The following is a 16,080-nucleotide window of genomic DNA, read 5'->3' as shown; positions in this document are numbered from 1 at the left end:
GGCCAAACTAGCCACTCCCACCAACACACTGATAGGCCAAGTGGAAAAAAGCCACGCCCACCTCCCAGTGCATAAGAACAGAGGTTCGAACAGCACACAGATTAGAAGTAACACAGCCTGATGAAGGACAATCCGTCTGAAACGTCGCCAAGGTGAGCCAGCTAGGAGCAAGCAGATGACAGGGAAACTAAAAACCAGAAGAAACCTGGGCTTTGGTACAGACCAAACTATTAACCAGAAATGAGAGATAAGAATTAGGACCACGGAGGAGATCACCAGAGCCACAGTGTTTTTTAGGCCTGGGGCCATGGACCAGAGGCCTAAAGAACCAATGTGAGTACCAAGCAGTAAGTACTGACAGGCAATATTGAGCAGTGAGAACTTAGCCAGAAAGTACTATGAAAAAAGTACTATGCAATTGTACAGGCAGTGAGCACTGAGCACAGTGAAACCCTATAAGGGATCTAATACTTGGGTTAGTATTAATACTGAGCAAAACGTGTATACTGTTGAACTGTATGGGTCCCCCAGGGTTAGCCTGGGACTGGCAGTGAGTGCTGAGCAGTGGGTCCTGAGCAGTCAATACTGAGCTCCCCCTCTCCTCCTAACTTGTGGATTTTAGCTTGTGCAGGAAGAACTGCGTTTGACACTGGGAAGAAAATTACTTGATAAAGGGCACTTCACACCCTGTGACATTATCTTGTAAAACTGCGTGTGACACAGGGAGTACTGAGGAGCTAGTCCATAGCCATGAATATTGAGCAAGCTTGTGCAGGAAGAACTGCGTTTGACACTGGGAAGAAAATTACTTGATAAAGGGCACTTCACACCCTGTGACATTATCTTGTAAAACTGCGTGTGACACAGGGAGTACTGAGGAGCTAGTCCATAGCCATGAATATTGAGCAGTGAGTGCAGAGCACAGTAAGTAACACCACCTCCCCTCCTGGCGTTTGGATTAGAGCTTTTAAAAGCCTAAAACTTAGCCAGTTAAAATAGGAAAGAATAGCTAAACCTTCACCCTAACCATAACCACAATAGAGGGTGACTATGAATGTAAAGTCAGTGGAGACTCTTGTGTTTAACACATCCACCGCCAAGGGCTAATCTCATAATGTACTCACCAGTGCCAAGGTTTTATTGTTGTTTTTTGTTTTTTTCAGGTCGCCATAGGCCCCGTTAAAATCCTTTAGATTGCCCGATCCAATGTTTGTAAACAACGGGCACATGTCCTGGTGTCTACTCGTCGAGACCGCGTGTCAAACGGAGCCGCCATGTTTGAGTTCTGATCGTTTAAGTTAACATGGGAAATGCGAGGATGAAAAACTACATGTCCTGTACAGCTTTTACAGGGGTTTATGTGTACGACTTAGAATGGAGACAGACGGGAAACAAAAAACGTGATCGCACTTCCGGTCCGATCGGGTGGTGTTACACTGAAAATGGTCCCCCTAGAAAATTAAAAAAAAAAAAAAATTCGAAAAAAAGGAAAAAGCACCACAGCCCGTAGGCTACGGGATTGGCGCTTAACCGTTGGATTTAACGGCCCGTAGAACTACGGGCCCGGCGGTAAATGTGTTAAGACCTATACCCTAACCCTAATCTTGGTTAAGGGTGATCTGGAATGTAAATTCAGTGAGGGTGATTACTTGGTAAAACCAAGGGGGGTAATCACTAAAATTAGTAGGTGAGAGGTCAAAAAACCTCTTCAAAGAATAAAGGGAACAAAGAACCTCACACCCAGAGATAAGAGGGCACCTTAAGGCCTATTCCTTTAACAGGATATGCACACACAGAGGTATTATGGGACTTCAAGGTCCAGTCCTGTAATCAGGGCACTTCACACCCAGAGGTGAAAGAGTACTCCAAAAAAATCCCGTCCTGTGATTAGGAACCTCACACCCACAGGGGGGGGGGTACTTGAAAAAGTACCCCCCTATAAATAGGTAAACTCCAAAGGGATGAGAGGATTCTCCAAAAAAAGCCCTCTCAACCCTACAAAGGGATTTAGGAACACAGAACAACCAAAAGACCACTTTAGAAAAAACTTTGCTGAATAAAGGCAAAATTACTCTAAACAGACTTTTTTTTCAAATCAAGATGGTGAATGCATTAATTCCTTAAACCTGCTTTCAGAAGTAAGGACACCCTTACCGGAAGCGATTTACTGAAGTCTTTCTAACCCTAACCCTTACCCTAACCCTAACCCTAACCTTACCCTAACCCTAACCCTAACCCTAACCCTAACCCTAACCCTAACCCTAACCCTAACACTAACCCTAACTCTTAACCCTAAACCTTAAACCCTAATCCCTAATCCCTAACCCTAACCCTAACTGTTCCCCTTCTATTCCCAACCTTTACCCTTACCTGGATCCCCTACCCCACTCCCACCCTACATGGCACGCGACGCGTCACTACCTACCTAATTTCCTAAACCACAAATTACTATTCTGAACTCCGAGTGTCGTAACTCGGACGGCGCAGAGTCGGCTCTGCCGGCCTTCGCAACGCTCGGCGCGGCGACTCGCTCGGCTAGCGCCTCGCTCGGCGGCGCCTCACGTGGCTCATGGCCGCCAGAGACGGCGCGCCTCCGTCGCGGTTTGGTCAGTAAAAACGGTCGCGGTCTGATTAGTAGAATCAGGCACTTCCAAAACCGGTCTGGAAGGGAGCCACTTCCGGTCCAGTATCAGACCATCCCCTATTTGCCCCCAATTGAGTCGGGGACCCCCTCCTGAGTAATTTGACACCTCCCCTCAGCTTCTAGGACCCATGGTTCACCTAAAACATGACCACTTCCGGTCTGGAGTCGGACCATTTCCGGTTGGACCCTAATTATACCAGGGACTCCTTCCTGAGCATTTTGATACCCCCCTTTAACTTCTAGGACCTATAATTCCCCTAAAATATGACCATTTCCGGTTTGGGGTCGGACCACTTCCGGTTTGACCCTCATTATATCGGAAACCCCCCCTGAGCATTTTGATACCCCCCTTTAACTTCTAGGACCTATAACTCCCCTAAAATATGACCACTTCCGGTTTGGGGTCGGACCACTTCCGGTTTGACCCTCATTATATCGGGGACCCCCCCCAGAGCAGTTTGATACCTCCCTTTAACTTCTAGGACCTATAATTCTCCTAAAATATGACCACTTCCGGTTTGGGGTCGGACCACTTCCGGTTTGACCCTCATTATATCGGGGACCCCCCCCTGAGCATTTTGATACCCCCCTTTAACTTCTAGGACCTATAATTCTCCTAAAATATGACCACTTCCAGTTTGGGGTCGGACCACTTCCGGTTTTGACCCTCATTATACCGGGAACCCCCCCCTGAGCATTTTGATACCCCCCTCGAGCTTCTAGGACCTACGGTCCCCCTAATATAAATAAATTTCTACATTGTATGACATTGCAATTTCACCTCCATCCACTGGGGGCACTGTCACTATAGATTGGAGTACCTTTCTTCTTCTAGATCCCTCTAGACTCATGTCCAGTAATATGATGAGTCACTGCTGTTCTGGAGCTGTTAACTGACAGGTAAACATTGATCCAACACCTTATATTTTACTTTATAAAAATATTTCTAGAATAGCTGGGGACTTACAATTTTCATATTTTGAGTCATGTTCATTTCCGGTTTCAAATTTATATATTTTTATTTACCCTCCTCCACTCCTAATTAGCATAATCATCGAGTGAAATTAATGCTAATTAGTATGCTAACAACCTTATCACATAAAGGGGGAACGGGCTGTTAAATAAAGAGGAAAGGACACTTTTATAGCTCTACATCTTCTACACTTTCACTAATTTCTCTGGTTTTATAATAGGTACGGTCCTAATTTTTTCACTAATAAGTCCCTTACAACCTAGACTTCATAATTATATGATCACTTTTCACCTAATTTACATTTTAATAATTTTAATCATTAAAGGGAAATAGCCCCTATTAAGCTCAGGGTCCTGGTGAAGCAAACTGGTTTTTACATGAGAATACGGGGGTTGGACTCCTTTTCACTAATTTCTCTGGTTTTGTAATAGGTACGGTCCTAATTTCTTCACTAATAAGTCCCTTACAACCTAGACTTCATAATTATATGATCACTTTTCACCTAATTTACATTTTAATAATTTTAATCATTAAAGTGAAATAGCCCCTATTAAGTTCATGGCCCGAGAGCAAACTGGTTTTTACATGAGAATACACTCATTTACACTAATTTCTCTGGTTTTATAATAGGTACGGTCCTAATTTCTTCACTAATAAGTCCCTTACAACCTAGACTTCAAAATTATATGATCACTTTTCACCTAATTTACATTTTAATAATTTTAATCATTAAAGTGAAATAGCCCCTATTAAGCTCAGGGTCCTAGTGAGCAAACTGGTTTTTACATGAGAATACGGGTGTGGACTCTTTTCCACTAATTTCTTCGGGTTGACAATAATTTTGGACTTCCATAGGTGTATGACAATACGACACCAGGCGACCTCCTCCAGGACAAGAAACCCGTACAACACGAGTTTAACGCAACACTCAACCAACGGTAATTAAACAACTCTTGGGACTTTACACTGCTGTTTTTAACCATATATATGATGCTATCCACCACGCCATTAAGGGGTCTCCTTCTCCTTACCCTACCCCCTACAATAAAAAAACCCCCCTCCCCCCCACCATCAGCCTTCTTAGCAATCCAAAAACTCCACTTTTAAACCATAATCGGACACAGGAAAGGGGTGGGATTTTGATCGACTCCCACCGGCCAGCCCAAATGAGGGTGTTCAGAGACAAATGGCCGAAACACCTGTTGACTTTGGGTTCCTCTGCTGATGACCTTTCCTGATATTCACACCTACCTTGAGTATTTGTTAAACGGGATCATAAGACACCGCCAATACTTCCCCTAAACATGCACTGTCTCCTGATCCTTAGTTTAAAAAAAAACCTTTCCTCACCATCCCTAAGAATACTCTCCACATATGGTGGACGGGTATATACGAAGGTAACGACTCGATTCCTTTTTGGGGCTACAGTTGAGCCTTGGTGTTGCAAATACTACATGTGTGCCTTCCCCCGAGGCCCTCCAGGTTTTCTATATCTACTCTAGGAGCATATTCCTCCCAATAGGGAGTTGTATGTAATATGACCATTTTCAGGTAGCGAGGGCATTGTACGTTGTGTTCTTCCTTTAAACAAGGGTACTGTGTGTAATATATTCTTTTTCATTGTAACAAAAGGACTTATGTGGTGGGTCCTTTCTCTGTGTGAAGTATTTCCTTTTTCCTTTTTCCTTTGAATGAAGGTACTTTGTGTGGTATGTCAATTTCACAGGTATATAATAACAGTCTATAATATGTCACCTTAATAGTTAGAGAAAATAAGACGATTCTGAAGGAGCCACATTCTCTCTGTTATTCTAATTACTACTCTTACTAATAAATAATAATAAATAACAAATAATAAAGATTAATAAATAGTGATCTAATGAATGATAAGGGATAACAAATAGTATAGGATAAATTGTAAAAAAACAATAATATTAGTCAATAATTAATATATAATAATACTCTATAAATACATTAATACTCTTATAATAAATATATATAAATACTAATAAATAGGTTTAGATTAATATATATAATATAATAAATATACAACAATAATCAATAAATAGATATCCAAGTAATAACAAATACAAACTATAGATATGTTCAATTGGTCATAATTAAAATATCCTAAATATATTACATACAAGGGGTGGACTAATATAGGGTTTTTCCAGAAAGGTAAGTCCACGTTCCCCAAGTCCCCCCTGTAACCTACAAAAACATCTACAATCAAATTCACCATGTGGATTTCACTCCGGTATTTCGCATACTTAGTACTTTGTGTAGTACTTTGTCTGGTATGTCAATTTCACAGGTACATAATAACAGTCTATAATATGTCAACTTAATAGTTAGAAAAAATAAGACGATTCTGAAGGAGTCACATTCTCTCTGTTATTTTAATTACTACTCTTACTAATAAATAGTATTAAATAACAAATAATAAAGATTAATAAATAGTGATCTAATGAATAATGAGGGATAACAAATAACATAGGATAAATGGTAAAAAAACAATAAATATTCATTAATAATTAATATATAATAATACTCAATAATATAAATTAATACTCTCATAATAAATATATATAAATACCAATAAATGGTTTCAGATTAATATATAATACAATAAATATACAACAATAATCAATAAATAGATATCCAAGAAATAACAAATACAAACTATAGATATGTTCAATTGGTCATAATTAAAATATCCTAAATATATTGCATACAAGGGGTGGACTGATATAGAGTCTTTTCCAGAAAGGTAAGTCCACGTACCCCAAGTCCCCCCTGCAACCTACAAAAACATCTACAATCAAATTCACCATGTGGATTTCACTCCGGTATTTCGCATACTTACCCTAATTTTTTGAAACCACAGTACTCAGCGATGGATTCTGGACCGGAGACCCAGTCCAGCACGGTCGGGGTTTCCCACCCTCCGCCCTCTTCGAAGGCGGATTCGGACTCCCTGAGCCTACAGGAGTCCATCCTGGGAGACCTCCTCCTAACCCTCCAACAAATCGCCACAACAGAGGCTATCCTCACGGGGAAAAATTCGCATCCCCAGCACCAAAAGCACATCCAGACCCTTAGGGATTACTTTTCTCCTCCCAACCCGGGACCTCGCACGCACCACCGCCTAACACAAGCAGCCGAGGAGTGGCTGAGGACGTGCGCCAACATTACCCTCCAACACCACCAGGAGAGGCTCCAGACCATCCTGCAACAACTCCTTCAACCCAACTCTGCCATTGCCTGGATCAACTGGGTGAAGGCTTGTTCAAAGGCAGGCCTATCCCTGGGCACAGAGCTGGAGCCCTCCATCAAGAGGAAAGCTCTGGAGCTAATTGCCACTTCCCTGCATCCCTCAGCCCCAACCCACCTCCCTAGTACCCCCTCCCCTGCCCAGAAATCTCTTCCCCCAGTGAAGGACCCCCAGGGCCCCTTACACAATAGGGCCCCTCCTCCAGCTCCCTCACGGGGCCCCTCCACCACCACCGACCTGTGGTCAGGCACCCCACGGGGCAAAAAAATTAACCCTTGGGTTGCCCACTCCCCCCGGTTAGGGAACCTTGATAGGGACACCAACATCCCCCGACCACCTCGGAACCCCACCTCCATCGTAAACCCTGCAACCACCAGAGAAAACCCCAGTTCTTCTCCCCCGTCCTCAGCCCTCCACACCATCCACCACCACAACAATAACAAGGACTCTTGGCAACTCACCCCCTCTAGGCCCATCATTTTCATGGGGGACTCTAACAACAAGATTCTCCCCCCCCTCCTCAACCCCAAGATACAGGTGGATTCGTACCCTGGAGGAAAACTGATACATGCCATAAAAATACTCGAAAAAATCCAGACCCCGATCCCCTGGGTCACCAAGGTGATTCTCTCTTTCGGCCTGAACGACCGCACCAGTGGCATGGCGGACACCCTGGACCGCCTCATCAAGAGACTGTTCCGCCAGGCGAGCAAGGTATTTCCTGCAGCGTCCGTTTATTTCCCCTTGATTGGCTGCTCCCCCAACTTGCCCACCCCCCACATAGATCGTATCCAATTGATCAACGGCCTCTTTAGCAAGTTCCCCCATATCCCTGCCCTGCCCTCCCACACCTTTACTACCCAAGTAGACCAGATCCATTGGACACTACAAACAGCCAAGGCAACATCCCTCCTCTGGCTACAGCATTTAAACTGCCAGAGCCCCTCTCCACCACGAGCGCGGGGAGGGGCGAGGTGTTAAATCTATCTCAAAATACAACCCTCACAGCAGCCCAATCCTCCCTTCTCAGCAAAGGCCTTTCCTTCATCCCCACCCCCCACCCCACCCCTCAAAGAATTCGGGAAGACCTCTTAGGAGACACCGCAACCTACCATAGGAACCTCAAATTAGCGGCCTTCTTCCCAGAGACCCCCTCGGATGTCCCCTCCCTACCCACCCCTTTCACTTCCAAATCATCTTGGGAACCGGAAGGAAATCAAATCCCTGTCCCCCTCAAACACCTAATTAGACAAGACCTCAAATCCCTCCTACTCTTACCACCCCCTAACCCCTTGCCCACCAACCTACCCAAGGATGAAATAACTGCCCTCAAATCCCTCAAAAATGACCAACAACTAATAATTAAGCCAGCCGACAAGGGTTCAGTGGTGGTAATTATGGACAGGGCCCAATATGTCCAGGAAGGAGAACGCCAATTAAATGACCCCCAATATTACAGGAGAATCCCCCATCCAACCTTCCAGAAAGCGGCCACAGATATTGAATCCATCCTCCACCAACTCCACAAACTCAAATTTCTCAACCCCAAACAATTAACCTACCTACTTGGTGACACCCCCCCCAGGCCAGACATATTTACTTCCTCCCCAAAATCCACAAAGACCCTGAAACATGGCCTACCCCCCACTCCATCCCATCAGGTAGACCCATAGTTTCAGACTGCAGCAGTGAAACTGACCACCTCTCAGAATACTTAGATAGCTTCTTAAATCCCCTTTCCACCCTCCACCCCAGCTTCATTAAAGACACGTATGACTTTGTCACCAAAATCAAGACCCTCTCCCCCCAACCCTCGGATTTCCTCTTTTCCCTGGACGTAGACTCCCTATACACAAATATAGACTCAACCCAGGCCCTTACCATTATTAAAACCGCCTTTGATGAACACCCCCAACCAAACAGACACGATTCCCTCACACTTTCCCTCCTTGAAATTGCCCTGACCACCAATGAATTTGACTTCAATGACCAAACGTACCTCCAAATAAAAGGGGTCTCGATGGGCAAAAAGTTCGCCCCAGCCCTAGCGAATTTATTCATGGCCCATTGGGAAGCCACAGCCTTGGCCAAATGCCCTCTCCGTCCCTCAGCCTACTACCGCTACCTAGATGACATCTGGGGAATTTGGCCCCACTCAGAGGGTGAGTTCCAAATATTTATGGAAACCCTCAACAATCATTCCCCCTCCATTTCCCTCAAACATACCTTACACCTTACCTCCATCGATTTCCTAGACACTACCACCTTCAAAGGCCCTCAATACCCCACAACCCACCAATTAGACATCAAAGTATATTTCAAACCGACTGACACCCATGCCCTCCTCCACCGTACCAGTTTTCACCCTGCCCATACCTTCAGAAGCATAGTCAAATCCCAACTTCTCCGATTTCGGAGAATCTGCACCCAGGACTCCGACTTCGAAGAAGCCACAACCATCTTATTTAGAGTCCTGAGGAACAGGGGTTACTCCCGAACCCTCCTCAACCAGACCAAAGCCACCTTCCTCAACCTGAAACCACCCTCAACCCAACCCCTCCTACCCCTCATCACCACCTTCCACCCATACTCGGTGGAGGCCGCAAAAACCCTCAGGAACAACTTCCTTGGAGCGGACCTCTGCCCCCATCCCATCCCCAACAGAAAAATCCTTATTGCCCACCGTAGGAACCCCAACCTTAAAGACCTCTTGATCCGCAGTAAACTCCCCACCCTCAACCCACGTCCCCCTTCAGACCCCCACCCACATTTCCATCAGAATTATACCCTCATCCATGATGACCGGATTATCCGCACCCCCCAACAGGCCTCCCTCCGGGACCAGAACCTGGTGTATCTCATCAGGTGCACCCACTGTGGCCTTAAGTATGTAGGGGAAACCCAACAGCCCCTCTCCACCCGCCTCTACCAGCACCTATACAACATAACCAACAAACTCAAAACAGATACACCCCTCGTCCACCATTTCATCACCCACGGATCCAACAACCTCAAAATTTCCATCCTGCAACACGACCCCACCTGGACCCCTATCTTCCGAAAAAAACAAGAATACCATTGGATCCTACGCCTAGACACCCATGCCCCCAAGGGACTTAACCTCCGGTAACATAGTTACAACAGTTTAAAGTAAGCTATTGGTGTTGATGAGTTTAAACACTATAGTCTGATAACCCGGACCAGGACACATTATTTTTGTCTTCTTCACACAAAATTGTCTTTCATTGAGGCAATGGATTATATCTGTCATTCCTGTGAATACACATACTGTAGTAAAAAAAGAGCCAGAAACCGCCTAGATGCTATTTTCCCTCTTGTAGTCATTGGGTTAATACCTTTGTATTGACCAACGCACACATGTTGCCTGTTCAGATTATATTATTATTATTTAGTGTTGATGAATTGTGTGATAGATCAAACATTGTGGTGTCACTTAATGTGAAATCATATTTTTGTTAATATTTTGTATGTCCCTGTGTATGCCAATACTTAACAATGGTTATTTGTTGGGGGTGATTAGTGTTTCAGAGCAAATTGTCTTGCTCAGAGACTTCAATAGCCACAGTTTAGCTCAACCTGTCTGATGTCATTGCCACAGCGCCCTCTAGTGAGCTGCTGAATAACATTACTAGCTTATACACCACAACCAGACTTACATGTTTGTTTTTTTGTTTGGTTGATGATAACAATGCAGTCTAAAATGTCATGTTATCTGGGTCCTCTCTACCTTATGCTTTTTAATTGTGTCAACACTAGATCAACTTCAGTTCATTCTACACTAAGTGCCAACACATTTTTTTCCCCCCCTGTACATACCCCTCCCTTGGACCTTGAACTTTAATAGACCATTATCTGTAAATATTGTACATATCCCTGACCCAATGTTCCTCATCCTAACCTACTTTCCTGGTCCTTGGGCGTCATATATGTCTTTTTGTAATTTTTGCCCGCTGTTATTGATATGAATAAATACTGTTCTTCCTTCTCTGTATATGGTATATATTATATTATTTCATTATATTATTATTATTGCTATTATTGACTTTTTTAGACATGCTTTGGCACCTTTTAAGATGGTTAAAGGGCCATTTCACCTATTTCTGGGTGTCCTGCCCACTCGGGACCTACACCCATCAACTCAGCACCACCGAATTAATTAAGTAAAAGTGTCAAAAAAATAAATAAAAATATTTTTTTTTTTTTTAAATAGTGACTTCTGTAAGAAATTTCGGCCCCCTAGCGGACGAACCTAGGGTCCCAGCGGGATACCGAAGTATACACTGGATTCACAAGCCCTTAAAGTGTACTACAACATTTGTTAGCTCTCTGAGAGACTCTTCTGGCCAGAGCTAGAGGCCGTTGACTGCGAAAATCTTGTAATTCCTGATTTTCCAAATATTCGCCAAATTGAAGCTACAAAGTGTAATTAAAAGCTCAAATAAAGTCGCACCAAAATGTACCATACATCCAAAAATTCTAAAAAAGAAGATCTTTAAACAGATGCCAGGCACTTTGAGATTGGATAATTGGTGGTCCTTGCAGGGCCTAAAAGGTACAAAAATAATTCAAAAACCGATTTTCACATGTCCTCACTCTGGGCCTTATAACTCCACAACCATAAGTCGCACAGGGATCTAACTTAGCTGAGAGTATACTAGACACCAGGGGCTTTAAATTGAGACCACTTCGGGCGCAATCGGTGGTTCCTGGACTGAACCAGGGCCTTTGGAATTTCTTTTTTGCACCTTTTAAGATGGTTAAAGGGCCATTTCACCTATTTCCGGGTGTCCTGCCCACTCGGGACCCACACCCATCAACTCAGCACCACCGAATTAGTTAAGTGAAAGTATCAAAAAAATAAATAAAAAATATCCCGGAAAAAAAAGTGACTTTTGTAAGAAATTTCGGCGCCCCCTAGCGGACGAACCTAGGGTCCCAGCGGGGTTCCGAAGTATACACTGGATTCACAAGCCTTTGAAGTTTACTACAACATTTGTTAGCTCTCTGAGGGACTCTCCTAGCCAGAGCTAGAGGCCCTTGACTACCAAAATCTTGCATTTTCTGATTTTTTGATTTTCCAAATATTGGCCATTTTGATGCTACTAAGTGTAATTAAAAACTCAAATAAAATCGCACCGAAATGTACCATACATCAAAAAATTCTAAAAAAGAAGATCTCTAAACAGGTGCCAGGCACTTTGAGATTGGATATTTAAAGGTCCTTCCAGGGCCAAAAAGGTACAAAAATAATTAAAAAAACGATTTTCACATGTCCTCACTCTGGGCCTTATAACTCCACAACCGTAGGTCGCACAGGAATCTAACTGGACTGTGAGTAAACTAGACACCAGTGGCTTTAAATTGAGACCACTTCTGGCGCAGTCAATGGTTCCTGGACTGAACCAGGGCCTTTGGAAATTCAATTTTGCACTTTTTTCAGGGTTTCCACTATGATAAACCAAAATGTCTAAGTCCAGACCTCAGGGACCTTAATGGGACTCACTGATTACTGGACACATCACTCGGATTCTTCGAGTAATGAGAAGTAATTGAGATGAATGTTGATTGGCAGGGTAAGTCGTGTTTGTCACGTAGTCTGGAGTGTATGGGCGTGCCTTACAGACCCCCTTCCGAGGGGACTGCTGCACGCAGTCTTCCAGACTTCGGTTGGAATCTCCCATAGATAGAGGGGGGTCAGCTTAAATGCATTCAAACCACCTAACCCTAACCCTAACCCTAACCCTTTTAAAAGCCTAAAACTTAGCCAGTTAAAATAGGAAAGAATAGCTAAACCTCCACCCTAACCATAACCACAATAGAGGGTGACTATGAATGTAAAGTCAGTGGAGACTCTTGTGTTTAAGACCTATACCCTAACCCTAATCTTGGTTAAGGGTGATCTGGAATGTAAATTCAGTGAGGGTGATTACTTGGTAAAACCAAGGGGGGTAATCACTAAAATTAGTAGGTGAGAGGTCAAAAAACCTCTTCAAAGAATAAAGGGAACAAAGAACCTCACACCCAGAGATAAGAGGGCACCTTAAGGCCTATTCCTTTAACAGGATATGCACACACAGAGGTATTATGGGACTTCAAGGTCCAGTCCTGTAATCAGGGCACTTCACACCCAGAGGTGAAAGAGTACTCCAAAAAAAATCCCGTCCTGTGATTAGGAACCTCACACCCACAGGGGAGGGGGTACTTGAAAAAGTACCCCCCTATAAATAGGTAACTCCAAAGGGATGAGAGGATTCTCCAAAAAAAGCCCTCTCAACCCTACAAAGGGATTTAGGAACACAGAACAACCAAAAGACCACTTTAGAAAAAACTTTGCTGAATAAAGGCAAAATTACTCTAAACAGACTTTTTTTCAAATCAAGATGGTGAATGCATTAATTCCTTAAACCTGCTTTCTGAAGTAAGGACGCCCTTACTGGAAGCGATTTACTGAAGTCTTTCTAACCCTACCCTAACCAGCTAGTACCTCACAATTTGAGAGAAAGTCTAACAAAAATCTCACAAGAGAGAGAGTAAAAACAGCAGCCATGTGCTCTCTAGGAACACACGGCAATAATGAAGAAATGAGACCACTCCCCTAGAAACCTAATTGGACAAGAGGCCAAACTAGCCACTCCCACCAACACACTGATAGGCCAAGTGGAAAAAAGCCACGCCCACCACTCAGTGCATAAGAACAGAGGTTCGAACAGCACACAGATTAGAAGTAACACAGCCTGATGAAGGACAATCCGTCTGAAACGTCGCCAAGGTGAGCCAGCTAGGAGCAAGCAGATGACAGGGAAACTAAAAACCAGAAGAAACCTAGGCTTTGGTACAAACCAAACTATCAACCAGAAATGAGAGATAAGAATTAGGACCACGGAGGAGATCACCAGAGCCACAGTGTTTTTTTGGGCCTGGGCCTAAAGAACCAACGTGAGTACCAAGCAGTAAGTACTGACAGGCAGTATTGAGCAGTGAGAACTTAGCCAGAAAGTACTATGAAAAAAGTACTATGCAATTGTACAGGCAGTGAGCACTGAGCACAGTGAAACCCTATAAGGGATCTAATACTTGGGTTAGTATTAATACTGAGCAAAACGTGTATACTGTTGAACTGTATGGGTCCCCCAGGGTTAGCCTGGGACTGGCAGTGAGTGCTGAGCAGTGGGTCCTGAGCAGTCAATACTGAGCTCCCCCTCTCCTCCTAACTTGTGGATTTTAGCTTGTGCAGGAAGAACTGCGTTTGACACTGGGAAGAAAATTACTTGATAAAGGGTAGCAACCCCTCGGGTTGTGACAATATCTTGTAAAACTGCGTGTGACACAGGGAGTACTGAGGAGCTAGTCCATAGCAATGAATATTGAGCAGTGAGTGCAGAGCACAGTAAGTAACACCACCTCCCCTCCTGGCGTTTGGATTAGAGCTTTTAAAAGCCTAAAACTTAGCCAGTTAAAATAGGAAAGAATAGCTAAACCTTCACCCTAACCATAACCACAATAGAGGGTGACTATGAATGTAAAGTCAGTGGAGACTCTTGTGTTTAAGACCTATACCCTAACCCTAATCTTGGTTAAGGGTGATCTGGAATGTAAATTCAGTGAGGGTGATTACTTGGTAAAACCAAGGGGGGTAATCACTAAAATTAGTAGGTGAGAGGTCAAAAAACCTCTTCAAAGAATAAAGGGAACAAAGAACCTCACACCCAGAGATAAGAGGGCACCTTAAGGCCTATTCCTTTAACAGGATATGCACACACAGAGGTATTATGGGACTTCAAGGTCCAGTCCTGTAATCAGGGCACTTCACACCCAGAGGTGAAAGAGTACTCCAAAAAAAATCCCGTCCTGTGATTAGGAACCTCACACCCACAGGGGAGGGGGTACTTGAAAAAGTACCCCCCTATAAATAGGTAACTCCAAAGGGATGAGAGGATTCTCCAAAAAAAGCCCTCTCAACCCTACAAAGGGATTTAGGAACACAGAACAACCAAAAGACCACTTTAGAAAAAACTTTGCTGAATAAAGGCAAAATTACTCTAAACAGACTTTTTTTCAAATCAAGATGGTGAATGCATTAATTCCTTAAACCTGCTTTCTGAAGTAAGGACGCCCTTACTGGAAGCGATTTACTGAAGTCTTTCTAACCCTACCCTAAACCCTAACCCTAACCCTAACCCTAACCCTAACCCTAACCCTAACCCTAACCCATCACTTCAGTTTAACCACTTAGACTTAGTAAACCGGACCTCACTACGTTCTTATTTGATCCACAGCAAAAATCTTTGCCAAAAATGACCGATCTACAGTACAAGCTCACAACGTGTCACCCTTGCGACCTGTTTGTGAGCTTGTAGATCTGCTATGTTTGGCTAATGTTCCTCCCAGAATAGGGATGCTGGGGTTCAAGTGGTTAAACGTATAGTAGGCCTATAACGTCAATCTGTCCTAAATCCTAAAGGAAACTGATATTCTCTCAAGTTTTCTCTGTGACACGCTGTATCTTAAGGGGAAAGATTGACATATTTGCGTAGCGTAATTTGACATAAATGTAAGGTGCTATAACGTAACGATGTTATTCAGGGGTGCTGTGAATGAAAAGGTTATTTACAGGGATGACCTGAGACATATATATATATAAAGTGGTTAAAATGATAGTGACACTATATTAACGGTGCATCTGCACTCATTTAGCTGGTGTGATGCATAGACAGAGAAAGGTAGACGCCTCCTCCAGCTCTGAAGCGTCTGTATCAGTGGTGGAAAAAGTACTCAAATGTTTTACTTAAGTAAAAGTATCAATACTGCAATGTAGAAGTACTCAATCACAAGTAAAAATCCCAAATTCAAATTTTACTTGAGTAAACGTACAAAAGTATTAGTGTCAAAATGTACTTAAAGTACCAAAAGTAAAAGTACTAAAATGTTTGAAAATAGCAGATCTACAAGCTCACAACGCGTCACAATGCGGTTCCAAAACGTAAAGCTAAAATCATTTAAACACGGTCCTCTAAGAGATTTAATGAAGATTCATTTATTGATGAAATATCTTGTATAGATTGAAACATGGTGTGTAGTGAGGATGAGCCTGATGCTGGATTTATTTATGTCAACATATGTGACTGAGTACAATGATATATGCCGCAAGTAGGCATTTGTCATTTT

The sequence above is a fragment of the Gymnoscopelus braueri genome (genome assembly GCF_963280865.1).
Source record: "Gymnoscopelus braueri genome assembly, chromosome: 5".
Classification (NCBI taxonomy): Eukaryota; Metazoa; Chordata; class Actinopteri; order Myctophiformes; family Myctophidae; genus Gymnoscopelus; species Gymnoscopelus braueri.
This window is presented reverse-complemented; position numbering follows the sequence as displayed.